Consider the following 27,775-nt stretch of genomic DNA (forward strand, 5'->3'; position numbering starts at 1 on the left):
ACTTCGTTTCGTCTTCGGACTTCTGGAAGCTTCGTGGAAAAATAGGCCCCTGGGCGTTGATTTCGTCCAATTCCGAGAATATTTCCTTACTAGGATTTCTGAAACCAAAAACAGCAGAAACAAAGAATCGGCACTTCGGCATCTTGTTAATAGGTTAGTTCCAGAAAATGCACGAATATGACATAAAGTGTGCATAAAACATGTAGATAACATCAATAATGTGGCATGTAACATAAGAAATTATCGATACGTCGGAGACGTATCACTGCACAACGACTACTTCGCAGATGACGCAACACAAGCCAACAATTTTCGGTGCCGGTATAGGATGAGCAAGTGTTTGTTCATGAATATCCTCCACGACATTCGAGAGTTCGACCCGTACTTCAAGCTGAAGCACGACGCTGTAGGCATTGCCGGGTTCTCGTTAATTCAGAAGTGCACCGCCGCCATGAGTATGCTTGCACACGGAGCACATGCCGGTACACATGACGACTACCTACGCATGAGTGAGTCTACTGCCATTGAGTGCATGTACAAGTTTTTTCGAGCTGTGGTGTGAAAGTTTGGCAAATGAGGGCCAACTGAGGAAGAGACTGCAAGGATCAAGGCAGAAAATGCAATTCCCTGGGATGCTTGGAAGCATCGATTGCATGCAGTGTTCATGAAAGAATTGCTCGTTTACTTGACAATATGTATACAAAGGGCGTCGTGGATATTGCAGTGTGGTGCTTGAAGCTGTGGCAGATTATGACTTGTGGATTTGACATTCTTTCTTTGGCATGGAGAGATCACACAATGACATCAATGTGTTACAGCGGTCTCCGGTGTTCAGCAAACTAGTGGAAGGTCATGCTCCACCATGCAACTATGAGATCAATGTCCACGGATATACCAAAGGCTATTATCTAGCCGATGATATATATATAAAAATGGGTCACTTTTGTCAAAACAATCCCGGCTTCATCAGGTCAGAAGAATTGCCACTTTGCTTCGAGACAGGAGGCTTGCGGGAAGGATGTCGAGCGGGCATTTGGTATGCTTCAAGCTCAATTTGCAATTGTTCGGTACCCTGCTCTAAGCTGGTCTCACTATCAAATGTGGGAGGTGATGCAGACTTGTTTGATCATGCACACCATGCTCATCGAGGATGACCGCAAAAATCAGCTCAGGAGACATGTTAGTCCCTACTAGTAAGCGTGCACGTGCAATGCACGTCTTGTCCTATGTCATAAAAACATATATTGTGATCTTTTGTCATGTATTTTACCGAGCCATTAATGCCTAAGAGGTGTGAGAGCTCCTAAAACACACAATCCACACTTACATAAAATTTACAATCACATAAATGTATTTAGAATTAGTTGTAAAAATACTTAAAAATTAAAACTAAGCAACAATATGTATTATGTTTCTTGTTGACGGTCCATCTATGTATTCTTGATACATGGCGAAATATGAGTGACAGATAAAATAACTAAGCAACATTGTATCTTCTATTTATTCGCTGATGACGGTTCTTTCTTGAAGGTCCACTTTTTCATGCGATCAATAAGGCTTCGTGCAATGGCTGGGATATTGCTTAAAGCTTCATTTGCTTCATACTTCAGGATGTGAACCAAAAATCGCTTCCTTAGTTGAAAACCGTCCTATATATGCATTATACAACATTGTTATAAAAAAACATGTGCAAAGTGTATGCAAATGAACATGTGTAAATACTCACCGTGGGTACTGGAAAATGTAGCAATCCATCGTACCATGAATGCATGAACTCAAAAACCAAATAACCCGACAGAGCACTGCATGCATATTATGTTACATTGCGGGTCGAATAAATACGTTAAGATTGTAACACATTGTTAAGATTCATACTCATCTAGATTTGTTGGAACTTTGGGAGCCTTGCAACCCCATTTAGTTATGTCATCCTTTGATGCAGGGTTTGCAACTTCGAGGGCAAGATTAAAATTATCGGGCACATTTTTAAGTATAGTCTTCGCCAAATATGGTATTGGAAGCGGGTCCAAAAAAGAGATAACTTTTTTGTGCCGATCGAAGACGAACAACTGGAATAACCCAACAATATCCCAAGGCAATAAAATCTGCACCGAGACATTTAAAAATATAGTAATCATTATAGCAGATAATTGACTCTTAAGAATGAAGGATTGAATTCTTACCATATTGCATTCAGATATATGATACTCATTGCTATCAGGCCAGCTAAGAAACAACTGAGCCAACCGAGCAACGTCAGGATAGTCACTACGACTTGGATCTCGTGCATATTGAGACATCAACTAAAATAATAATAAAAAACATTAGTATATGCCACAAATGAGTCACATATAAATAGATTTAATATGTAGTTAAAGTAACTTACACAGAAGTTCAAATCCATGTAGTGGACTGGGACATCCCTAGCAAGCTGGATGTCGTGCCACGCCAGTATCCGTACAGCCATATTAAAGCAACTAACATCCATATTTTCATTCATTTTTAGTATGTTACTTATTTGTCTTAAATTAAGACTAATAGGATAAGGACTCGAACTTTTAAACCATTCGGTCCTGTAAAATTAGAATTATGTCAATTACAATTACAAGTATGCTCTCGCAATTTATTAGAACAATACAATAAAATGAAAAAATGTTGCTTACTCTAGTGAAGGGATATCATCAACTGTGCTGATGTATAGGCAAAGTTCATCTATTAATTCCTGGTCTGTTGGATTGGCAGATGGTAACAGAAGCAATGATTGCGAGATGAACCCAATTTGTGACGCTAGTTTCGATGTTTTGATGTTTTTAGGAGGTCCATCCACAATGACACAATCAGTAGGATCAAATGTTTGTTCTTCATCATCTTTCAAGTCTCGATTCCTTATATTATCATCATTCAAATGTGAATCCACCAAAATTACGGCTAATTTGTTTCTAAAATCGGTCATATTAACCTATTAATCAAGCAGTAACTAAAGTTAGTTTTCAAGTAATAATAATACAATATGGAATAAGTATCGCGATATGGAGCAAATATACCTGTTCAGGAATGTCGGATAAAATATCCCCGTGAAATATTCCATGAAATTTAACATCCATAGACCACACGATGACCTGCAAGATTACATATTTTTGATGACACAAAGTTTAATATATATTCAACAAGGACAATCATTTGTTGCAAAAAAATATTCAAAATCATCAATCGTAAAAGAAAATGTGAGGAGGCTATGACTGGGAAAAGGGCTGTCCACGACCGAAGGCTGACAAGCTCGAGACAAACGCGGGCGACTCCGATGTCGGCGCCACGCAACTCTCCTTGCCCACGGCCCACGGTCACTGTCCTTCGACGCTGAACAAATCCTACTTCAAGTATATTAAAAAAAAAGGAAAAAGAAGATCCCCCACTCACTCTCTTCCCTCCTGCTCCATGACCGGCCAAATCCCAGTACTCGCCGGCGACCAAATCCCCCCCGCTCCATGACCGGAAATCATGCGCCTCTGTCCCTCCTCCCTGCGTCAGCCGGTTCCAGCTTTCCCCCCTCTCCTTCTTTTGACCGACGCCTCCAAATCGGCCTCCAGCTGACGCGAACCCCCTCCATGGCTGGACCGATGTTGGCGCCGCCACGGTGCCGACACGCCACCGTTCCAAGCAAGATCGGCGGCTCGCGCTTCGCCTCCATGGCTGGTCCTGCCACTGCCGCCACGACCACCCTCTTTCCCTCCACTCGCTAGCCAGTGCTAGGCTCCGAGCCGCCGACGGAGAGGGAGGCGCGGCCGCGGCCACCACACGCGGGCTGGATGGGTCCGCACCGAACGGCCTCCTCCTCTCACGGGACACCTGCGAGGGTTGCCCTTGCAGCTCCAAGTACGTCATGCTCCTGGTCCATTCCCACCTCGCCCGCCCACTCCCCCTGTCTCATTTCTGCTTGATTCATTGATGTCCAATGCCACTGCCCCGCACCTTGAATTCTAAGCGCCATATGCTAGCTATCAAGTTTGATAAAATCGAGGAAGAGATGATATGTGCATGTAATTTGCTTATCTTTCCTATTGGTATAGCCCTTTTCAGCTAGTGTAGCTTGGGAATTGGTACAAGTATTATCCAGAGACAAGTTTGGTTCAGAATTTCAGACTACCCAAGTACAAAATGATACTTCGTTGCCAATTTTCAAATCACATACTGTATTCGGAGATCGTTAGTTTTACTTTCTCAGTTTGATTATGTGCAATACTACTACTTACATTCACTTAGGATAGCCTTAAAATTTTATAATATGATCAGCTTCGGGATGAGGCAATTTGTTTGTTCAATGGACTTCTGTTGATGTGTTTCTTTTGCGAGCATGACAAAGTGGTTAGTGCAGTGGATGATCTTCTATCACTGGTAGTTGATAATAATCTGGGGCACTACTTTGCCGCCACACAAGATTCTGATCTTCCTAATGTGCTATGTGTGCTTGTGTATTATGTATGGTCCAGTTCAGATTATATTAAAGTACATGAACGGTTCATTCTTTAATTTATGGTAATTTCACTGTAACTCTTTATTGTGGAATGAATATTGTAGGGGCATGAGCCAAAACTGATTGTGCTCAAGACTGGACCTGATGTTTGGTCGCTGTTGTTTTAACTCTTGTGCATAGGAACTAAATTAGAGACTTGGGGTTTTAATGGTGTTGATGTCATAAGGAAAAGTAAACAACAGGTGCGCTCAAGATTGAACTGTCAAGATCAGAGTATGATGCTTCCTATCAGACTTTGGGTGTTGGCTTCAACCAAAATTCCTATTCAGAAGTAGGCATGTAAGCCTACCTACCTTGTATCCTCTAAATAATTAGTATGTTTATAACTCTGCTCCATTGCAATTCAAATTACATATTTGATATTGAGGTTTCACTTAACGGTTCAAGATACTGTTAGAAATAATTCAGATTTCTTATTCTTATGAAACTCTAAAGAAGTTTAATGATGTTAGTAATTTTTTATCTATCTTATGTAGGAAAATCTCTTTTGAAGTACGAATAGGACAAAATCTCTCTCAGAATGCAATCGGACCAGATAGCTGGTGACAGTTACACCAAGCTTCTTGCATATGTGTATAACTTGCCAAATCAGGATTCCAAATCCTGAGTTGTCATGCACATAAATATTTCTGAAGATCGAAGCAACAAATCCTCTTGAATGATATGTATTCTTTCCCTATTACTTACTGGTGTTTTAACACAAAGTAATCATTATGTATAATTATACACATCATTGTCCCTGTAGAAAAAAATACATAGATAACCAATGTACATATTTATTTCTACATGATAGAACAGTATGTACTCATCATCAGATATGTATTGAGTTGTTGCATTGTAGCTAGCTTGGAATTAAAGTGATGGTATGGAAGTTATTTTGCCTATAACATGAAATGAAGTGTTATAAAGTTTCAAATTATATAAAATTACCTACTGCATTGAGGCAAATATGATTCAATAGATCATAGCTATGAAAAAACTAAACCTGGGTCCTTATCTAAATCCGATAATTTGTTTTCCTCTTGGAGAGAATGGACTTGGTAATATGTGGCCATTACGATTTAATTTTTTTAGGGAACTCGGGTATTTATGTTCTGGGATTCATGTGAAGAAATATAGGGTTTATGCACAGATTTAAATTCAAGTGGGAAACCTAAATATGTTGATTAAGATTAGCATATAGGTAAGTTAAACTATAGACTTGACATATGTACAGTAATCTTATTTGTACATCTCAAACAGGTTGGAAAGAGTACTAATGGCAGTTTGAAACAAACAAGATGTGCGGCTGCCATTTGTAGTTAAGGAACTACTTGGTCGTCTAAAATCCCTAGCATGAGCGCCGTGCTAGGCATTACAGAAAGGAGGTGCAAATTTCCAGCGCCATCGCATCAGCGCCTTACTTGGCACTGCAACAAGGAGGTGAGGATGTCCAGTGGCCGGCGACATGTGGGAAGGCCCATGGAAGCATCAGCCAGTATTGTCTGGTGCCCAATGATACATAGGTGATATCATCTCTGTTTTTTCCAATTGTGAATTCCTATCTAGAATGTTTTGCTTCTGACTTACAATTAGTAATAGTAAATGGATAATGAAAATGAATTTTATATCAATCGCAGTACAACCATTAATATGCTCTCCATTGCTTCTAAAGAATAAATAAAATTGACATGCCCTTATTGCATTCGGTATTTGCTTTTGAAGCTTCCAAAATGCTGAGAGGGTGTCACTATCGGCATGGTAATGCGGCCACAGGTCACGATTTCTAGCTCCATGGATGAGAGTAGGCAGTCCTAGGGATGGGATGGTAGCAACGTCGGCAGACAAAACAACCAACGTCTCTTTTTATGGATGCATAAGTAGCACACATGGTGGAATATGCAATATGGTGTTGAAAAAAAAACCGTTAACACTATGGCTTAGAACTCTTTTAGGATAGTATCACAAAGAACATGCAATGTGCTTTGGGGAGAATGGACATAGCAATTAAACTGCTTTTGTTCCTGCCATCTTATTTATATTTAAACACACTCCTCGTTTTTGATTGTTTGTTATTGTAGGTAAACATGATGGATGAGTAGTATGCTACTGATGAAGATGATTAAGTACGATGTCATCTACTGTCAGTTGGTAAGTGCATATGCACACTTTATTCTTTCTTACATGCGGACACATGATTCTTTGTAATGAGAATTAATGGGGCATATAAAAAAACAAACTTTTGATTGCGTTGAGTTCAGAGGTATACCCATCTGTTTGCAGACTTCTCGTAATACACTCTTCCCTTGGCCATGTTGTCACATTTAGGTCCGGCCATTTATCAGCTTTTAATTCGATGCTAAGCGATGCATATTTCAATAAATTTTGCAGTCCTTCCAGCTGTTGCACGAATAAAAGACAATATTAACATCACAACCAAAAAATACCGAAGGATAACAGAAAAGCATCTTATCAAAAGATAGGGTTGTGGGACTAATTGCTAACCATAGCAGCGAGGTCTTTGCGGCCCATTCCTCTGCCGAGCGAGTCGAGCACTTGGATTCTTCGTTTTCTGGTATTTATAACTGCTACGTACCAATGCATGTTGTTACTGTTCACTGGAATGTGTATCTGAAACTTTTTAGTTAGTTTAGTTCCGATATAGACAAACATTCGTCCTCCATACAATTTACTTGAGATGTAAGAAACTGAAACTAACCATATCATATTTCAAATAAGTGCTGACTCGGTCTAATAACCATGTTGGTGCTTCATCAAGCCCCTGACAGCTAAAACTCTTTATCGTCTTAGAGACGCATGCATTCTCTAAGAACACACTTCCACCTGACCTCACTTGTAGATGCTCTGTACCACGTATGCAATTTATGTACGCGTTTATTATCTACATTTCAAAAGCATACAATGGTTATAGGAGATATTAGAACTCATAATAAAATAGCAAATCCTTGTGACAAAACTATATATGCTTACTTCATCGCCAATGAATTCACCGGGAGTTAAAAGTGACAGTAATTCGGCCTTTTTAAGATATCCATCATCAATGCTCACTAAATATCTCTTGTCGCTTGGTTCGTTTCTGATTTTGTCAATCACAGACCAATCATCGCCGGTGCAGGCATAATCTGTCACAATGGAAGTAATAACATGTATTAGTAATGAAGATAATAAATATAGCAAAAGCAGGGTAGAGAAGGTTTTGTTATGTGCCTTCTGGAGAAACCACATAGTCTTGTGTCTTCTTAGGCTTGTTATGCCGTCGCATATGCTTCTCTATCTGCATGGGCGATGCAAACTCGTTCTCTATAGTTCCTGGCCCTTCCGTGCCGGATGTTGTTGCTAAGTGCTTGTCCTGAGCTGACAGCAGTTGTTGACTTGCTTTGTTGACAGATAATTCCTGGGAACAACATAAACAAAACTGAAACCAGGAAAAGGGTGTCGGATAATTACTGTGGAGATTTGGAATTATTGGGGAATTTTTAGGACCAAGAAACTCACATTTGTCAATTCGGAGTAAGTAGCCTCTTTGCCGGTTTTATTTTCTAGCTTGTTGGTCTCAGATTTGGTCAGCCCCTCTTCAATTTGCATATCTGTTTGGCCCTCTCTAAATATTTCTTCTTCTTCAAGTTCAAGATTCTCAGGTTTCGAAGTTGGTAATGCTTGCTCCTTTGCTCCATCGTTGATGGTTTCCTGTACATGCACACAAAACTCTTACATTAGTGGAGAACCAGGACTACTAAACAACCGAAGAGTGAAAAATCTTCCAGACATATAATGCCTTTTCTTGTATTGCCTTTTTTGACTCGGGGTTTGTATCATTGTATTTGGTTATCACTTCTTCCGTCTTCATATTATCTGTGTCCTCACCCATTGATCCCATGTCGATGTTTTCCTGAAAACCAAGCATATAGAACTTTTAATTACGAAACCTTGCAAAGTATTTAATTACGAAGCCTTGCAAACTATGAAGTTACAGAGATATATATCATTACCGCACTGATAGCATGGACAATAGCACCGAATCTGGGTGGAGATTGATCCGCAGAGGACATCGGGGATGTCGCCCCAGACATTGAGAATGATGCAACACGGCCAGATTCGTAGGGCGAGTGGACAATCTTGAGGTGGAGGAGGCCGGCGAGGTGGAGGAGACTGTGGATGCGGCGATTGTGGTAGGGAAGAGTATCGTGGTGATGGCTTCTGGCGGTTGCTGTAGAGTTGTAGTTGCCCACGTTGGTGGGAGTCTGGAGTCCCTTATCGATCGAGGTGGAGGTGGAGGAGAGTGGGGATGCGGCAATGGCTACAGCCAGATCGTGAGGCAACTGGGTTTTTTTTCCTCCTAGGGAATCGTACTTGTATAACAAACTGTCCATATCTCTAGCGTACACTATTTTTATTGCTCTATCCGGCTGATTTATCTCTGGCCCCTCGTTTTTATTTTTGCCTTTTTTTATACCCCACGGTAGTTGTAGACATTGCCTTTCTTATTTGCCTTTTCTTATACCCCATGTACACAAATGCCGTTATAATATATTAAATGATTAAATTGGGAATTCTACTTTTTTAGTTTATTGATCTCTCGGTTCCACATATATATTTATTTTTTTCCAAGGTTTTTGTAACACCCCAAATTTCAAAACAAAGATAAAATAAATTTCCTTTTTCCAAAAATGAGAACCAACAAAAACTTTTCTTAAATAGAGTGCTATGCATAGTGCTCATACCTATTACTTGTGTTTTTGCCATTATGAGTGTTATTATGCTTATGTGATAAACCCTAAAACCCTAAAGTGATCAAGTGAAGATCACAAACCAAATAAAATCAAAGAGAAAGAAATTAAATAAGAAAAACCCTAAACCCTAACCTTCTCAAAAATCATGTGGATCTATTTTGAGAAACCTAAAATAAAGAAAAAAGACATATATGGGCATGTAGCCCTAATGTGTAAATTTGGAAATCTATCTTTCTTACTTTTCTAAGTGGTGGTGAACCATTGCAAAACTTATTAAAACCTAAGCCTCATCCCTCTTGTCATCAATCTTGGAAAAATAAAATAAAAAGAAAAGATCTTAAGAAAAAGGCATATGCAAGCCTATGACTACTTTTTGGAAAATGATGAGCTTTGCTTTGTCTACCTTGAGTAGATGAATTGAAATACCTCAACACACTCAACAAAGCACCTATCAACCAATTCAAGTGAGAAACAAATTAAAATCCAACATATGCATAGAGGCATATGTGGCACTTAGCCAAATTATCAAATCTTGACCTAGCCACTTCCATTACCTCAAAATGGTTTGAACCTTTCACCTAACTCAATCTAACACCAAATAAACCTCACTCTTGTCAAAATGAAGCAAAGAAAAATCTCTACTACTTAAAAAGGACGAAGTTGTTCTGTTTCCTCCGGTCCAAACTTTCGTCAAGCATATTTTTTTAGACTGTTTTACCCTCCACCAAATCGCATAATACATACAGATACCGTACCGATTCATCTCTGTATCACAAGTGGCTGGTTTCGTCCCCATCGCATCCCAAATTCCCAATCCCCTCGATCCAATCTCGCTATTCCTATGCCATCGCCTACGCCTGCCTAGCACAAACCCCGCCGCCGCTGTTCCCCACCTACACCTTGCATATCTCCCGCCGCCAGGGTGCAGGCCGCCGCCGTTGTTCCCCACCTCCGCCTTGCATATCTCCCGCCTCGAGGGGCAGGCCGCCGCCGATGTTCCCCACCTCGCTTGCGTGCATCTTCCGACCTGCCATTGCGGCAACGATGAGGAGGAGGATGGAGACGAGGCGGCAACGTCCGTCCCTCCAGTGCTATCTGGCGCAGACGAGGGCAGCCTCCACCGCATGTCCCCGCCTCTCCATCTTCCCCGTCGACGGTGAGAGCTTTAGGATAGACATACACCGCTCCCTCCAGACGTGCCAGGCGACCCCCTCCTCATAGGGTTTCAACCATCTTGGTCTCTCACCTTTTTCTATTTGCAGGCACCACACCGAAATTTGATTTTGGGTTTCAACTTCGCTGGTGTGTTGTGATTTATGGATCCTAAGAGGTGCTTCAAGATCTGTGTTGCGGCTGTCAGGTTTCTTACGTGCGAGTTCATCCTCTTTTTTTCCTGTTCTCCAGTCAAATAGTGTTCAGATCCATTTTTTCATTTTTGAACTTGTGAAAATGTCATGACTGAATTACTCCGGTGTTCTTGTTACAGAGAGAGAAGTTGAGAAACTTTTATTGAGAACGTGCAGCCTGTCCATGAGCCTTTTGCAAGGCAGGCTGGGAGTGTCATGCCCTGCGTTGATTCACTTATATGCAGAATAAAGCCGAACGAGGAGGAGAAGGTATGCCATAATTTACAAAAGCCACTATTATATGCCACCATAAATATGCTGTGTTGAGGTATTGCATTTTAATTTCTCTCATTGAATGAAATGTTGCTCGTGTGAATCATCTGCTATCACTGTATCTGCCTTACTTTTGTACTGATATGACTGTAGATGGGTAACATGTCACATTGAGCTATTGCAGTTTGTGATATTCTAGATAAGATGGTGCCAGGGTAACAATATATTTGTTATTTCTTATGATGGTCTGTAGAAATTCTTTCCTTGCTTTAAAAAATAGGTCTGCATTGCTAACTGTCACACATTGTTTTTACCAGGATTTGGAGGCTTGGTTTTTTGGTGAAGCAGGAGATACTAAATTATTGAAGGCTCCACCCCGTCCCTATGAATAAATTTGTTGATATTTGGTATATATTCTCGAGTAATGGAGCTGGGTAAGGGACGGATGAAAGGGGCAATGATGCCGCCACTAGCTCGCTGTGTGGCCAAGAAGGACTGTGCACTTCGGCGCTTGCCAATGCTGCCGGCCATAGGCATCGCTGGTGGACTGAATCTATCCGTCTGAGTTCATCCTCTTTTTTATGTTTTGCATTCAAATAGTGTTCAGATCCCTGTTTCGTCAAGATGGTACCAGTGAGTAATCCTTTCTTGGTCAACAAAGGTGTCCATGGTGAGAATTTATATAAGGTTGGAGCTATGAGTGCCACGAGGCCCAGACGTCTCTAAATGAGCTGCACATGAGGTGCAGACATCTCTGAATGACCTGCAGATGGAGGTGCGGCCCATACATCTCTGAATGCAGCAAACTAAGTTGCCAATTCAAAATAATGGTGCTAGCCTATCTGCTTGTTTAGGCTTGTTGATTGCAGCATTTTCTGAAACTTTTGTTGGTCATGCAGCATTTGCAATGGAAGGGCAAGTGAAAATAAAGAGCTGTTCATGCCAACTGCTGAAAGATTTGAGTGAGAAATTTAAGAAAATTCAGCCTGAAGCCTTGGTTTGTTTTTTAACTACACAAGCACCTCCTCGTCCTCCTCCCCTCCGCCAGATATCTCCCCGGTGCAGTCGACTGTGATTATAGGGCGGGGCTATAGGAAGAGGTCGTGCGACTCGAGCTTGCAGTGGCTTACGAAGCGGCGGCCGGAGGCAGTGCCATGGTGCGAGATGGTGGCGACTAGCGACCGGCGTGCACCAGGGCCACGATTCGGCGACCAGGTCAGCTCACCGTAGCAGCAACCGGCGGCGGCCAGGACAGGGCGGCTTGGGGTGGCGGCCGCATCTCGCGTCGCAGGGATGGTAAGTCCTTTGGTTTATGCACTTGCCTTGACGTGCAACGGTCAAATTTTGGTCCACCTATCACTCAAGGTTTACTCCAACGTGTATGTAGTCCATCTGTCTTATTTGTGAACCCTTGATAATGCAATAATTAGTTGTGCTATAGTTGATAAAAATTCATGCGGGGAAAGTAAGTAACTATGTTAACTTTGCATTCAGAATATCAAGTGCATATTTAATGGAAATTGAAGACATTGGAAGATCTTGTTTTAGCGGCAGAGGATGGAGTATCTGAGAATATAGACAGTGAATTTTATTTGGAAAATATTTCTACTGATGCTGAGTTGCAGGAAAGAAAGTGCCTGTTTTGCTCACAAAATATTACCACAGGTACAATTATCCCTCCTCCAAAAGTGAATTACTTGGCTACCATTTATTGATCTCCGCCCTCCTCCCTCATGCTACATTGTAGCTTCAATGCTGTCAGCAGTATGGTGGAGCCTTGCGGGGTGGGGGAGTAGACAATGGTGGAGATCAGAGGGCGTGAGCTCACTGTGGTCGCCCAGATTTCAACAGCTTCGACAGATAGAGAAGGTAATCAATTCGTCACAGTTTACTTATTGTTTGCTCCTCCTCCGGTAACCTACACATGAGATAGCACAACCAAAAAAGACCCTTCCCATCCGATGAACGGTATCCTCCTCCACGACACCTCTCGCCCACAGCACACACAGCGCCTCTCCACCATCCACTAGGATTTCTTATCTTTCTATTCTTGGTTTCTTTTCTTTAGCTGGCAGAAATTGGACTGCTAAGTGATGGTTGTTTAGATCAAATTCTTTTGTTTGCATATAATGTCCGTTGTCAATGTGTAGTTGCTGCCAATTGAATGTATGAACACTAAATTTGACTACAACAGTTTCTGCTTTCTTTGTATGCAGGGTTTCAAAATTTTGACTACTTGATTCGCTGCAAGCACGATGCAGTATGTGGATTTTTACCTCAGGTACATCTTCCTTTCTCATAGAGTTAAGTCTAATCAATACAACTCAGAAGCAAAAAAAAGCAATTAGTTGCACCTCTAAATTATGAATCTCTGTTTGCTCGTCATTGCTTACACATTACCTGTATTATTTGCACAGAACATAAATATTAGGTATCAGTTAATCAACAAGAAAGCCTCTTACATGCTCTTTATAATATATGTTTGCCGGTCTATCAATAAGAAAGAGTAAGAATATGCCAGAAATATGTTCCAGTTATGTAAGGATATGTAGTGGTTTCTAAATTCAAGCATACATGGGAAATAGTCGTTGTGGAGGGGGCATAGCATCACAGAAGCATCGGCGAGGTACACGGTGGGTATGGAGATCACAATTGGGCTTGTCAGCTACCTGGAAGCCTAAATTTGTAAGGATGTTCAGAAGATATCAACAAACACAGTAGAATGGATCGGAATTACATGGTTCAATTCATTTGAAGCAAAATACAGACTGCAGCATTCATACTGAAGTTCAGAAGAGCTACGATGACATGGTATAGGTCTAGCTGTTATTAGACTCATTATTGTAAAATACAAATATATACATCTTGTGGCTGAATTAGGATGGCTAGCTGTAGAACATCGAGCTATGCAGTATATTGTTGCTTAAAGCATATGAATATGCAGAAAGACTGAGCACCACTGAAAATAGAGATTGTGGCCTAGCCAAGGGTACATCTTGTTGCATCGGTGGTGGAGCAGAGCATATCCATGTCAAAACCAAGTTTGTAGTATTATGAATCTACTTTGAGTGTCATAATTTATAGATGTTCCTTGTGCTTGAAACGGAAATTATACATTATTTGTAAGTAGACTTTTCCTAAGCATGCATTTTTCCTTGCCCTTGTTTACACCTCAACTTGAAAATACTGTCATTTGCTCCAGTTTGGGCATGCCTACATCCGGCAGCTTACACCAAAAACCAATAAGAATGTGCATTGAACTAATTTATGTTGTGCTGATTTAGTGATTTTGCAAAGTTTCGCTAATTATTTTTCTATCAAACATGTGCTTTAAAATATTGCATCGTTACAGGGTGTTCTCTATTGGTTGGCTGCTAGAATTTTGAATTTTCATGGCATGCAAGATGATGTGTTGCTGTTCACATCATTAGCCTTCTTGTCTACGTGTGATCTAAAATTTGTTCAGGGAAGTAATGAAAAGTAAATCTGACTATAACACAAATAGTCCATCGGTCAGATATATATGTAAATCATATTCCATACTATTCATTTTACTACATTGTTATTCATTCTTCAATACTTTCTCGGGTTATTACATGCTAAAAAGTTTAAACACAACGAGATGAGTCGTTCACCTTCTGGAGCTATTGAATGATAAAAACATCACTGCGGTATGTGTTCAGTATAAATGCAATTTGTATATAATCCAGGTTGGCAGATGGGTATGTGGTAATGCTATCAAAATTGGTTCTTGCTTGCTCGACAAACTGTTGGTGGATATGAGAAGGGGAAAAATAATTCCTTAAACATGGGAGGCCAAATAAGCAAAGCGTTTACATTCAAATCATTTTAACCAAATGCCACCTCTAATTTTTTGTGCTCAGTGGCAACGCGTGCTTAAGATGTTCCAATATTCAGATGCATTGTGTTTATGTACTCAATAGAAAGGAATGACAACATAAACGAAGTTTACTATGAATATCATAGTTTTGTTTGGACTAATCAGAAAATAACCATTCTTCCATTTATACATGTGTTTGCAGCACTCACGTTTTGTGAGACAATAATACATAAAAAGGTTATTCAGTTGATAGTTAAGATAACCCAAAACATAGGTGCGGGACTTACCGTGGAATGCTCAAGAAGAAGACCTGCAATTTGAAACCACACATAGGCACAACAATATTGCCTTGTTATTGCGTTTATGTTGTAGTAAATTATGATATCCCTGATTTATTTTGAACTTTCGTAGTAAACTATAAATTATATATATATGCATTGAGAAATGAAATTTTAATACCCGTAGCAACGCACGGGCATTTGTACTATAAAAGAATAAAAGTTGGAAATTCACAAAACCCTCACATATGGCTTATGCCATTTTTATAAATTTTGACCCTAGACCAAATTGGTCTTCACCATTAGTTGAACAATGTTACTAAACACTTATTACAACTTTTGGAATCAAAGAAACACAATTCAAATCAATTCCAAACTCAAATTTTGATCACATGTGATAATGGTCAAATCTGCCATTTTTAGTCTGATCATTATTTTGAGCCCTTGCAATTCAAATTTTTCAAACTAAACTTTGCCAACTCTTTGCACCTCATCCAAGACAACATCAAGGTGAACACTTTTTGTAAAGATCACCATGCCAAATTCCTCATAGATCAAATGCTATGCTCATCCAAAGTTGGAACATTTTATCTTATTCAACAATCTCACACTTAGCAATTTTTGCAATATTTTTAATTGGAAATTTCCACCACCACCTCTCATCTTCTCTGGTCATTTAGGACTTAACCAAACACACACAATTCAAGTCTTGCAACCATTTTGAACTCACTTAAATTTGGACAAATTTGCAAATTCCCAATTATGGCACTATTTGACACTATGTCAAATAGTGATCTACACTACCCTAACCTGCCCCAAATCCCTCCACATTGCTCCCTTGACTTCTCTCACCCTAGCCCATGCATAGTAACCCTAAGAGGGGGGCCAAAACCATCATGGCCATGGCCATGCCGGCCATGCCACACTTGGCACCCTCCCCTCTCTTCTTCTTCCTCCATGACCCTGGCCATGGTGCCTAAAACCTCCACCTCACCTCTCTATTGCATCCTAGACCAGCCCTTGTCAAGGAGGATGACATTCGCCGGAATCCGCGCGCCCAAATCTGCCGAGCATGCCGCTCGCGTCGCACAGCGTGCACGCCACGGCGAGCTCTGGCCACGTGCAACCCCAACGAGCCACGCCTTCCCCGGACCCCATTCCTCCGCCATCAGCTTCGCCGTAGCAGCGCCAACCTGTGTGACACGCGCCCGTGCTCTCCCGCCGCTTGTCGCCGACGACCAGCTCGCTGGATTCCCGTGATCTTGCCGCCAGCACCTCGCCTCTCGCGCGCGTACCAGACCGTCCCCCACCTCGCCCTCTAGCTCGATAGCACCACATGGACGCCGCCTACCTTGCGCCCACCTCGCCGACCCTATTCCTTCGCCGGAGCCGCCGCTATGCTGTCGCCTTCGCCGCCCACCTCACGGCCACCTTGCGCGCTATAAAAGGAGTCATCCCCGCGCCTGCATCTCCACACCAAACCTGCTCGCCTCCTTCTCCTCGATCTCTTCGACCCATTTCCCCTCTCCAATTCTCACCGGAGCTCGCCAATTGCTCCGTCGATCGCCGGAACCCGACGCAGAAGCCGCCGTCGATTGACGCCTCCCCGAGCGACGCCACTGGTACTAGCGCACTCCTCACCGTCGACAACACCGTCCTACACCGTCGCTGACCCTCGCCGGAGCTCCAGCTCGCCGCCGACCCCCTACCTCCGCCGCGGCAGCAAGCCCTTCTCCTCGACGGAGACGACGCGCCTCGACCGCACGATCTGCATCTAATCCAACCGCCCACATTCATCTGTACCGCTTCGGTAAGATAGAGTCGCTGACGCGCAGGCCCCATTGTCAGGCCCGCAGCGCTAGTTGGGCTGCCCCCTGGCTTTTCAAATCTTTCGGCCCGTTTAATTTCCCGCCGGCCCAATTTTCAAATCCTGTTAAATAAATTGGGTATAAATTTAAATACTGAACCTGTTTTAGAAATTGAATAGTTTCAAATCTACCCAACCAAATTTGATGAATTTTATGTTGTTGGAAAGCTAGAGAAAATATCTATCCAATTCCATTGGTCCCACCTCAAGATAAGTTGTAGAATTAATCTGATAAAAAGAATAAGGCAGGGACTTTTTCATATTCAAATAATTATTAAAAATCAACCAAAATAGATGTTAAGTTAATTCCAACTCCAATAGCTCACATTTGACTTACACTAATTGTTTATGCAAGAAAATGGTGTGGTCACTTTGCATGATCATGCCCTAGTTTAATTAAAGGACAATATGGCTAGTTTATTCAAGTGATATTGTCCAAAACTATTATGCAAATTATATGAAGTGCTTCACTTCATTTAAATCTTTTCCCAAATACTTTCATATGAAGTATTGACCCCTGGTCAAATACTCTCAAATGAAATGCTTGGTGAATTTAAATCATAATAGGCATTATTAAATGGTATGAGGTATCCTACCTCATTTAAATCAATTCCTCAAATAATGATGATGAATGGTTGACTTATGTCAACATGATTTCATGTATAATTGTTTGAGGAAATTAAATCTTAAGAAGATTCAATGAGAGGAAATTATTTCTCAAAAACTATATGGAAACTATCATTTACATATATAAGGAGAGAAGTTATTCTCTAACACTAAGTAAGAAACCCTAGATTAATTTTAAGTAGTAATGTTAAGTAATGATGCTAGATCATTTGGAGTGAGCCATTAAGGCTAATTAGGGCTACTTAAGTATTTTTTGGTGATTGTATCCTCGTATTCGTGTATAGACGCTAGTACCGGAGAATACCAGGAAGAGGAAGGATTCTACCCAGAAGAAGAAGAGCACTTTGACCACCTCAACCACCAAGGCAAGCTAACACCAATGCAAGCTAATATTCTTGCAAAGTGCAAAGCCCCTTTGGGGCAAGGCACCACGAATCTTACATTTTCTTACCATAAGCCTATCCCAAGTTTATACATTACAAGTTTTACTTGTTGTTTTTCAAGAGTTACTTTTATAGTTAACTTTGGTCAAAGTAAAGGAAGTTTACTAGAGTAGTAAAGTTAGGCTCAATCTAGCAAAGCAAGGTAGCACCCCTCATGGTTTAGAGCTAGTGCTAATGAATTAAAATTTGACTACTCTAGATGGGAACAATGTGACTGGAATTGAAATTTGAAACCTTGGAATGATGAAGCATTCCATTGAATGATTTTTGAAGGTGAATATGACCAAGAGAAGATAGCGATTTTTGATAAACATGATATTGGTTTGAATGCTATACCTTTCCAATAGTAAGTACCCCCACAATACCTGATTATGGGTAGGGCTTAACTGGAAGTTTATGCATCTTAATATGGGTTCCCTCTAAACACACATCATAGGGGTTATGCTTGAGGCTGCCTCCGTTGTTGAGAAAAGATGTGAATTGAGGTGAATTGTACGGCCAAGCCCTGTGCAGTTCCCAGGTTGACAGTTGGTCTTCACTGGGAGGCCAAGCTCATGGGGAGAGGTGCTCATACTAGGATTTGTAAGTGAAAGGTTATGGTTGATGATCCGCGTACTGTGTTACGATGATTAGGGGTAATCCCGACGGATGAAATCAAATGTTGTGGCACAAGTGTGCAACCTCTGCAGAGTGTAAATCTATTCGAATAGCCGCGTCCACGGTTACGGACGGTTGGAAAGGCCATATAGTTGCCGATGTCAAATATTTGAAATGTTGGTGAAATGAATTGTGAAATTGTGAATTGAATTGAAATCACCACTTGAATGGTGGGAATGACACCAATGTTCCCACTTGAGTTAGTTAGCACTTGAATAAGCTTTTCTCAAATACTTGTGAACTAAAATTGGCTTTATGCAAATAAACTAGAGCTTAGCAAACCTTACTAGAATGTCTAGCACTTACATTAGTATTAGTTTGCGAGTACTTGAAGTACTCACGGCTTTGTCCCTGGCTATTCAAATGGCCAGAGTATGAAGATGAATAAGGAGATGACCAGCAGGACGCCTACGACAACTAGAAGTCTTCCGACGTCAAGCGTTGGCCTGTGGACTAAAGAGTCCTTGTATCTTACGCTTCCGCTATGAACTTGTGTTTGTTCGTTGATCAATAGATCAACTATTCGTGTAATATGGATGATGTGATTCCTCTTGTAAGACATTATGGTTTGTAATGAATGATGACTGTGATACGTAACTATTATGCGTCGCAACAACAATATTCCTGGGATTGCGATGTATGACATAATAGGCATTCGGACTTAAAAATCCGGGTGTTGACAAGTTGGTATCAGAGCCATTGTTTGACCTTAGGAGACCCTAGTTAGAATGGACGTCTGCAAAACTTAGTTTCAAAATCAAGAAAGTGAATATTTGTGAAAAACTTATTCTCACTCTTATCCTTGAGATCTTTTTCAAAATGAGAATTTCAGGCTCTACTTTTTCCTTGAAGAATTACATAAAACTTTACACACTTGACCACTTCTTTAACTTACTCATCCTAATTGCTCACAGATGGAGTACAAATGGGAGTTCTATCAGCTCGGTCACGGAGGAAACCTGATGTTCGAGAAAGACTTGAAGCAACTAGTGGACTATCTAGGACGCCCGTATCCCGAGTTCTTTGGAACACCCCTCAACAATCACTCCGGAGGACCACCTCGGTGGGAAGTTTCTGCAGACCTACTGATGACCCACAAGTATAGGGGATCGCAACAGTCTTCGAGGGAAGTAAAACCCAATTTATTGATTCGACACAAGGGGAGACAAAGAACACTTGGAAGCCTTAACAGCGGAGTTGTCAATTCAGCTGCACCTGGAAACAGACTTGCTCGCAAGGGTTTATCGAGTAACAGTTTTATAGCAATAGCAGTAGTGAAATAACAGCAGCAGAGTAACAAAGACAACAGTAGTGATTTTAGTAAACAGCAGGATTAAAATACTGTAGGCACGGGGACGGATGAACGGGCGTTGCATGGATGAGAGAAACTCATGTAACAATCATAGCAGGGCATTTGCAGATAATAATAAAACGGTGTCCAAGTACCAAGCAATCAATAGGCATGTGTTCCATATATAGTCGTGCGTGCTCGCAATGAGAAACTTGCACAACATCTTTTGTCCTACCAGCCGGTGGCAGCCGGGCCTCAAGGGAAACTACTGGATATTAAGGTACTCCTTTTAATAAAGTACCGGAGCAAAGCATTAACACTCCGTGAACACATGTGATCCTCACATCGCTACCATTCCCTCCGGTTGTCCCGATTTACTGTCACTTCGGGGCCATCGGTTCCGGGACAAAGCGACATGTGTATACAACTTATAGGTAAGACCATAAACAATGAATATCATGATGAAACAATAACATGTTCAGATCTGAGATCATGGCACTCGGGCCCTAGTGACAAGCATTAAGCATAACAAGTTGCAACAATATCATCAAAGTACCAATTACGGACACTAGGCACTATGCCCTAACAATCTTATGCTATTACATGACCAATCTCATCCAATCCCTACCATCCCCTTCGGCCTACAGCGGGGGAATTACTCACACATGGATGGGGGAAACATGGCTGGTTGATGTAGAGGCGTTGGCGGTGATGGCGGTGATGATCTCCTCCAATTCCCCGTCCGGCGGAGTGCCGGAAACGGAGACTTCGGCTCCGCGACGGAGTTTCGCGATGTGGCGGCGTTACGGAGGGTTTCCCCGCGACTTCGACTCCTCTTCTGGCGTTTTTAGGTCGAGGCGAATAAGTAGTCCGAAGGAGGGCGTCGGAGGCCGGCCGAGGGGGCCACACCACAGGGCCGCGCGGGCCCCCCCTGGGCCGCGCCGCCCCATGGTGTGGGGCCCTCGGGCCTCCACTTCAATTGCCCTTACGCTCCGTTAGTTTCCTGGGAAAATAGGGCCTTCGCATAAATTCCGAGGTTTTTCCCGAAAGTTGGATTTACTGCACAAAAACGAGACACCAGAGCAGTTCTGCTGAAAACAGCGTTAGTCCGTGTTAGTTGCATCCAAAATACACAAATTAGAGGCAAAACAATAGCAAAAGTGTTCGGGAAAGTAGATACGTTTTGGACGTATCAACTCCCCCCAAGCTTAGCTTATTGCTTGTCCTCAAGCAATTCAGTTAACAACTGAGCGATAAAAGAACTTTCACGAACACATTTGCTCATATGATGTATATATTCTCATGCAATAGCTAATACTTAAGCAGTTCATAATGAGATACATGCAAATAAGATCATCTAACAGCTATGTCAATCATGGAGAGGTACCAACAATTAATAAGAAGCATCATGAATCATGTATATAAGCAGAATTGTAATGTTCATAAGAGAGCATGATAAAGTGGTATCTCGCTTGCCTGTATTTGGTTGGCAAAACATAAATGCCCGGGCACCTCTGGAGTTCATAGAAAGACTAGAAGTAGTGATTGTCAAAAGATAAATGCATCAAAGTTATACCACAATCAATCATATTTTGAGACAAGCATATTGTACTAAGAATGACAGTTGTGCTCTCAAAATAGTGCTCAAAGAAATAATGGAGACACAACATAAAAGTAAAAGATTGACCCTTCGCAGAGGGAAGCAGGGATTAACATGCGCTAGAGCTTTTCATTTTTATAAAGACAGGAGTAAAATTATTTTGAGAGGTGTTTGTTGTTGTCAACGAATGGTAATGGGTACACTAACTACCTTGCCAACCGGACTTTCAAGAGCGGCTCCCATGAATTATTGCATATTTATTTGGCACTCCTTCCAACCTTTCTTTCACAAACCATGGCTAACCGAATCCTCGGGTGCCTGCCAACAATCTCATACCATGAAGGAGTGCCCTTTTATTTTAGTTTTATTATGATGATGACACTCCCCCCAACCTTTGCTTACACAAGCCATGGCTAACCGAATCCTTCGGGTGCCGTCCAACAATCACAAACCATGGAGGAGTGTCTATTTAAGTTAATTAATTTGGGACTGGGAATCCCATTGCCAGCTCTTTTTGCAAAATTATTGGATAAGCGGATGTGCCACTAGTCCATATGAGAGTCCGTCAAAAGTAAATGACAAGGTTGAAAGCTAAACACCACATACTTCCTCATGAGCTATGAAACATAAACACAAATTGAGAAGCATTTTGAAGGTTTTAAAGGTAGCGCACGAGAATTTACTTGGAATGGTTTGAAATGCCATGCATAGGTATTTATGGTGGACACTCTGGAATAACTTGGTTTTCATGTGTTTGGAAGCACGAGCAGCGTTCCCGCTCAGTACAAGTGAAGGCTAGCAATAGACTAGGGAGCGACAAATCAAGAGAGCGATAGCTTGTCATAATCATGCTTGCGGCAAAATAAATTAACGGAGGCATAAAAGTGATACAAGAACTCTGAAGCAATATAGATCATCGAGGCTTAATTGACTTTTGTTCAGTCATATGCATGCGTGAGCATGTGCCAAGTCGATATAAATGAATTATTCAGAGGAGGATACCACAATGCCATACTTACTTATGAATAAAACAATGCAAACAAACATACATGACATGCTACTCATATTAATAGATTGGAGCTAAACATGAGAGATCATAAACTACTAGACTTTCTCAAATAACATATACCTCACATGAACCAACTAAGCATGCTCACATGGATGAGTATATGTACAAAAATGAAAACAAGTAGAGTTCATACCAGCCTCTCACCACAATCAGGTTGTCGTAGATCGTCATTATTGCCTTTTCACTTGTGCAGCTTGGATAATATGAAATGAAAACCACGCTCCAGCCACCGAAGACCATTGAACTCATAAAGAACTTTACAAACCAGAGAAGAACAGCAAATATTTTTGGTGTTTTCAAATTGCAAATAAGAACAAGAGGAAACAAACAAACAAAGCAAAATCTTTTTGGGTTTTCTTATAGCAAATTAGCAATAGCAAATAAAATGAAACAAATGCAAGAAACCAAAGCAAACAAATGGTGAAGAGAAACAACAGAAATATTTTTGGTCTTTTTGTGTTTTGGGAAGGAAAACAAAGCAAAACAAGAAATAGCAAACTAAAAGAAACACAGAAAAGCGAGATGGCAGAAATCTGCCAAAACCTGACAGCAGTACAGAAATCTATTTTTACAAAAATCTTACGTTGCTCAGATCGAAAAGTGTTCAACTAATGAAAGTTAGATAACAACCTGGGGAACCTGCACAAAAATTTGCAGCTTAAAATGACGCTCTGGCTATTTTTTACGATTTTTACAGTAACGTTCCAGAATCTGTTTTCAGGCAGCATTTCCCCAAATATCATCCTCCTCTCATTAGAAAACCACTCAAACGAACAAAACAAGTATGTACAAGTATCCAGCAACCATAATATGCAAAGAATGAGTGATGCCGGTATACCTCCCCCCAAGCTTAGGCTTTTGTCCTAAGTGGAGTTTAATCCCATCGATCCCATGAAGTAGTGTCTCCGTAATATGAAGATGGGTCGTATTCCGGGTATGTGCTAGAAGAAGCACCCGGATATGTGACGGTGTGGTCGTAGGAGGTCCCGACGTCCTCGGAGTCATGTTGCTGGTGGAAGTCTTTTATCTTCAAATGTTCATCCACCTCCTCCTTAGTGCACGACCATGACTGCCTGTCAATACTCAACAAACCAGGTTGGGGAAAAGGAATTTCCTTCTCATCCCCGTCAGAAAACAACATTCTATAGACCATATTATCTAAAGTAGAATCAGTAGTAACAAAATGATGACTCTTCATAGCAGTAATATCGAGTCTCCTAGGGGCCAATGGCACATCATTAGGATCAATAGGAAGATTAAGAAAAGTTAAAACACGCAGCGCAATAGTTCCTCCAAAAATAGGCCCCCTGGTAGTCAGGCGGCGAGCAATAAGAGCACCAAGGTGATAAGATGTATGACCAGTAAGTGCAATATTCAGGAAAGCAAGATGGTAGCTAGAGATATTACTAGTGTTCTCCCTACCAAGAATGCTAGTAGCAATGTAGTATGCAAAATATTTAATGGCGGGGAGTTGAATGTTCCTTATCTTGCCCCGCTGAATGGTGCGACAATCATCGTCGGTGATTCCACGGTAGAGCTCCAGCAAGTCCCGGGGGTTGTCATCAATCCTACTTGCTGTACCTACAGGGGCAATATCCAGGGCACAACAAAAATCCTTCAATGGCATAGTCACAGTATTACCATAAATCCTGAACGCAACTGTTGGCTCATAGTGTTTGTTGTTGAACTGGAAACTCTCGACGAAGATTTTGGTGAGCAAGTAGTATTGCTCCCTTTCATCGCCCATATAAGTGGTTAACCCTGCCCTGTTAACAAGGGTTAAGAAATCCTCCAGTATCCCTGCATTCCTTAGAAAATCATAACATGGAAAAGTAGAAGCATTAGGGGGACCGTTGTCCTCTTCAGGCGCGAAACTAGGCGCGAGGATGTCTTCATTGTATGATTGCCTAATCCGGGTGGCGGCCCTAGAAGGCCTCCCGGTGCTGGTTGTCCCCTTCTTGAACAACTCCCCAAAGCTAAACTTCTTCATAGCTTCTCTGAAATTTTCAACAAATGACATAAAAATTTGGTTTGGTGACATATAATTGAGGGAAACTACCATAGGAACTTGCTAGAGTACTAATCATGCATCAAAACTAGTTTCTACCACTCAGAACAAGCATGCAAGCTCACTAAACATGTTACCTACAGCAGCAAAATATTCAAGATATACTCAACCAAACGAAATTCTACTTGGATGGGTGGAGGAGTCACATACCGAAGAGCAAATGTGCCAAATTTCAGACAGAAATCTGGGCTGAGCAAAGAGATCGAAAAATCTGGAGCTCTGGAGCAAAAACGCGAGTGAGAGGAACTTGGTGTCGATTTTTTCGGGAGAGAGAAGAGTCTGGGAGGAAGAGATGGCAAAGTGGGGCAGAGGGGGACCCACACCACATGGTGGCGCGGCCACCTCCTTGGCCGCGCCGCCCTGTGGTCTGGCGCCCTCTGGTGCCCCACAGGTCATCCTCTGGTGCTCCCAGGTGCCTCGTGGAAAAATAGGACCAACGGTATAATTTTTGTGAATTTTTGAAAACTTTGAAAAACGCACATTTCTGGGTATTTAGTTTATTATTACTGGCCAGGAAATTTTTTTTTTGAAATCTTCGAATAACTCAAGAACTTTGCAAATTAAAAATGCTACAGCAACTAGAGCAAGTGGAGGAAGAAAGAGATGTTGTTTACCGCCTCTATGCATATAAAAAGTATTTGTTAACAAGGTTGATCAGGTCTTGCCACCAAATAAATTTTACATAGCATAAGAAGAAATAAACCTCAAATCAATCATGTTACCTTGAATTGTATTGATATGGATCCAATCACGAGAGTTTGATATTCTTCCTTAGGCTCATATATAGGACAATCAATAGTTCCCACTTTGATAGTTCTCACATTAGAAATAGTATTAACTCCACACGCTTTCTCGATCCTCTTGGGGAAATAAACGGTATGTTCCCTATCATCAACATTGAAAGTAACCTTTCCTTTGTTGCAATCAATAACAGCCCCTGCGGTGTTAAGAAAAGGTCTCCCAAGAATAATAGACATATTATCATCTTCAGGCATTTCCAACACAACAAAATCAGTTAATATCAAGCAGTTAGTAGTAACTTGAACAGGAACATTCTCACATATACCAACAGGAATAGCAGTAGATTTATCAGCCATTTGCAAAGATATATCAGTAGGTATCAACTTATCTAAGTAAAGTCTCTTGTAAAGAGAAAAAGGCATAACACTAACACCGGCTCCCAAGTCACATAGAGCAGTTTTAACATAATTATTCTTGATAGAACAAGGAATAGTAGGTATACAGGTCGCCCAACTTCTTTGGAATTTTGCCATTGAAAGAGTAATTAGCAAGCATAGTGGAAATTTCCTCATTGGGGATTTTCCTTTTGTTAGTAACAATATCTTTCATATACTTTGAATAAGGAGGCAATTTAATCGCATCAGTCAAAGGGATTTGCAAGAATAAAGGTTTCATCCAATCGCAAAATTTATTATAGTGTTCTTCTTCCTTTGATTTTAGTTTCTTAGCAGGAAAAGGCATTTGCTTTTGCACCCAAGGTTCTCTTTCATTACCATGTTTCTCAGCAATAAAGTCTTCTTTAGTGTACTTTTTATTTTTAGCATGCTTTTCGTGTTCTTCTTCAACCTCTTCTTTATCGAGTATCATTCTTAACATTATCATTATCATTATCATGTTCATTACCACTTTCAGTTTCAGCATCAGAAATAGAAATACTATTAGGATCATTAACAGATTCAGAGGATTCTACAACATTTTTATGTTTCTTCTTCTTTTTCTTCCTAGAATGAGCACTAGGTTCAATGCGTTGAGAATCTTGTTCAATTCTTTTGGGATGCCCTTCAGGATATAGAGGATCCTGGGTAGAGACACCACCTCTAGTTGTTACTTCATAAGCATGTTTCTCTTTAGAATTATTCCCTAACAAGTCATTTTGCACTTTAGTGAGTTGATCAATTTGAGTTTGAATCATTTGAAAATGTTTAACAAGCATCTTAACATCATTGGAGGTTCTCTCCACAATATCATGCAATTCACTAATAGCTTGAGAATTTTCCATTAAATGATTCTCTACTCTCATATTAAAATTTTCTTGCTTAACAATATAATTATCAAACTCATCTAAGCATTGTGCAGGAGGCTTTGAATACGGAATATCCTCCCTAGTAAAGCGTTGAAGGGAATTTACCTCAATCATGGATGAAGGGGGAATTATCTCACATATATCTTCAATAGGAGGTAGATTCTTCACATCTTCAGATTTAATACCTTTCTCCTTGAGAGACTTCTTGGCTTCCCTCATATCTTCATCATTCAATTCAATTAAACCCCTCTTCTTCAATATTGGAGTTGGAGTCGGTTCAGGCGTAATCCAATCATCATGATTCCGGCTTATTTTAGCCAATAATTCTTCAGCGTCGTCTGGAGTTCTTTTCCTGAAAACACAACCAGCACAACTATCCAGGTATGCCCTAGACTCAATGGTTAGTCCACTATAAAATATATCAAGTAAATCATGCTTTTCCAGATCATGCTCAGGTCGAGCTCTAATAAGAGAGCAGAATCTCGACCAAGCCTCAGGCAATTTCTCTTCGTCTCCCTGATTAAAATTATAAATTCTCTGCAAAGCAATATGTTGAGCACTAGCAGGAAAGTATTTGCGGAAGAAAACATCAAGCAATTCTTTCGGACTTCTAATAGAATTAGGTGGCAAATTATTATACCAAGTTTTAGCGTCATCCTTTAATGAGAATGGAAATATTTTAGCAACAAAGTAAGTACGCATCTTAACATCATCAGAAAACAAGCTACTAAGAGTAGATAACTCAGTCATGTGTTCAACGGCACTTTCTTTTTCAGTACCACAAAAGGGTGTTTTCTCAACAATAGCTATATGAGATAGATCAAGAGAAAAATCATAATCTTTATCCCTAATGTTTATAGGAGATGTGGCAAACTTAGGATCAGGAGACAGTTTATATCTAACGGCATGTTACGCAAGCAACTTTTTAATTTTTCTTACATCAGTAGTAGCATTGCATTTTTCAATAAAATCATCATTAAGCTCCACATAATCTTCCTCGGGATCATCACTAAAATAACCAAGTTCGGGTGAACTAACGGTGTAGTAGCATTAGGAGTTTCAGTATTTTCAATTTGTCTAGACCTAGCAATTGTAGCATCTAGAAAAGAT

General features: G+C 40.9%; 2 long non-coding RNA genes across 2 annotated transcripts in view; both read left to right on the forward strand.

Moving 5' to 3' along the window:
- The first annotated feature begins 3,405 nt into the window (after positions 1 to 3,405).
- The window catches only part of LOC127324056 (uncharacterized), a 44,879-nt gene continuing 20,509 nt past the window's right edge, over positions 3,406 to 27,775 (forward strand). Inside the window, exon 1 of the long non-coding RNA XR_011747434.1 lies at positions 3,406 to 3,873. This is a non-coding gene — a long non-coding RNA (uncharacterized lncRNA). The remainder of the gene's footprint in view (positions 3,874 to 27,775) is intronic.
- LOC127324058 (uncharacterized) lies at positions 3,883 to 8,398 on the forward strand. The gene is made up of 5 exons (XR_007866093.2): positions 3,883 to 4,810; positions 5,008 to 6,036; positions 6,592 to 6,661; positions 7,919 to 8,041; positions 8,156 to 8,398. It is a non-coding gene; the product is annotated as an uncharacterized lncRNA (long non-coding RNA).

This window comes from Lolium perenne, chromosome 6 (genome assembly GCF_019359855.2).
Source record: "Lolium perenne isolate Kyuss_39 chromosome 6, Kyuss_2.0, whole genome shotgun sequence".
Taxonomy (NCBI): Eukaryota; Viridiplantae; Streptophyta; class Magnoliopsida; order Poales; family Poaceae; genus Lolium; species Lolium perenne.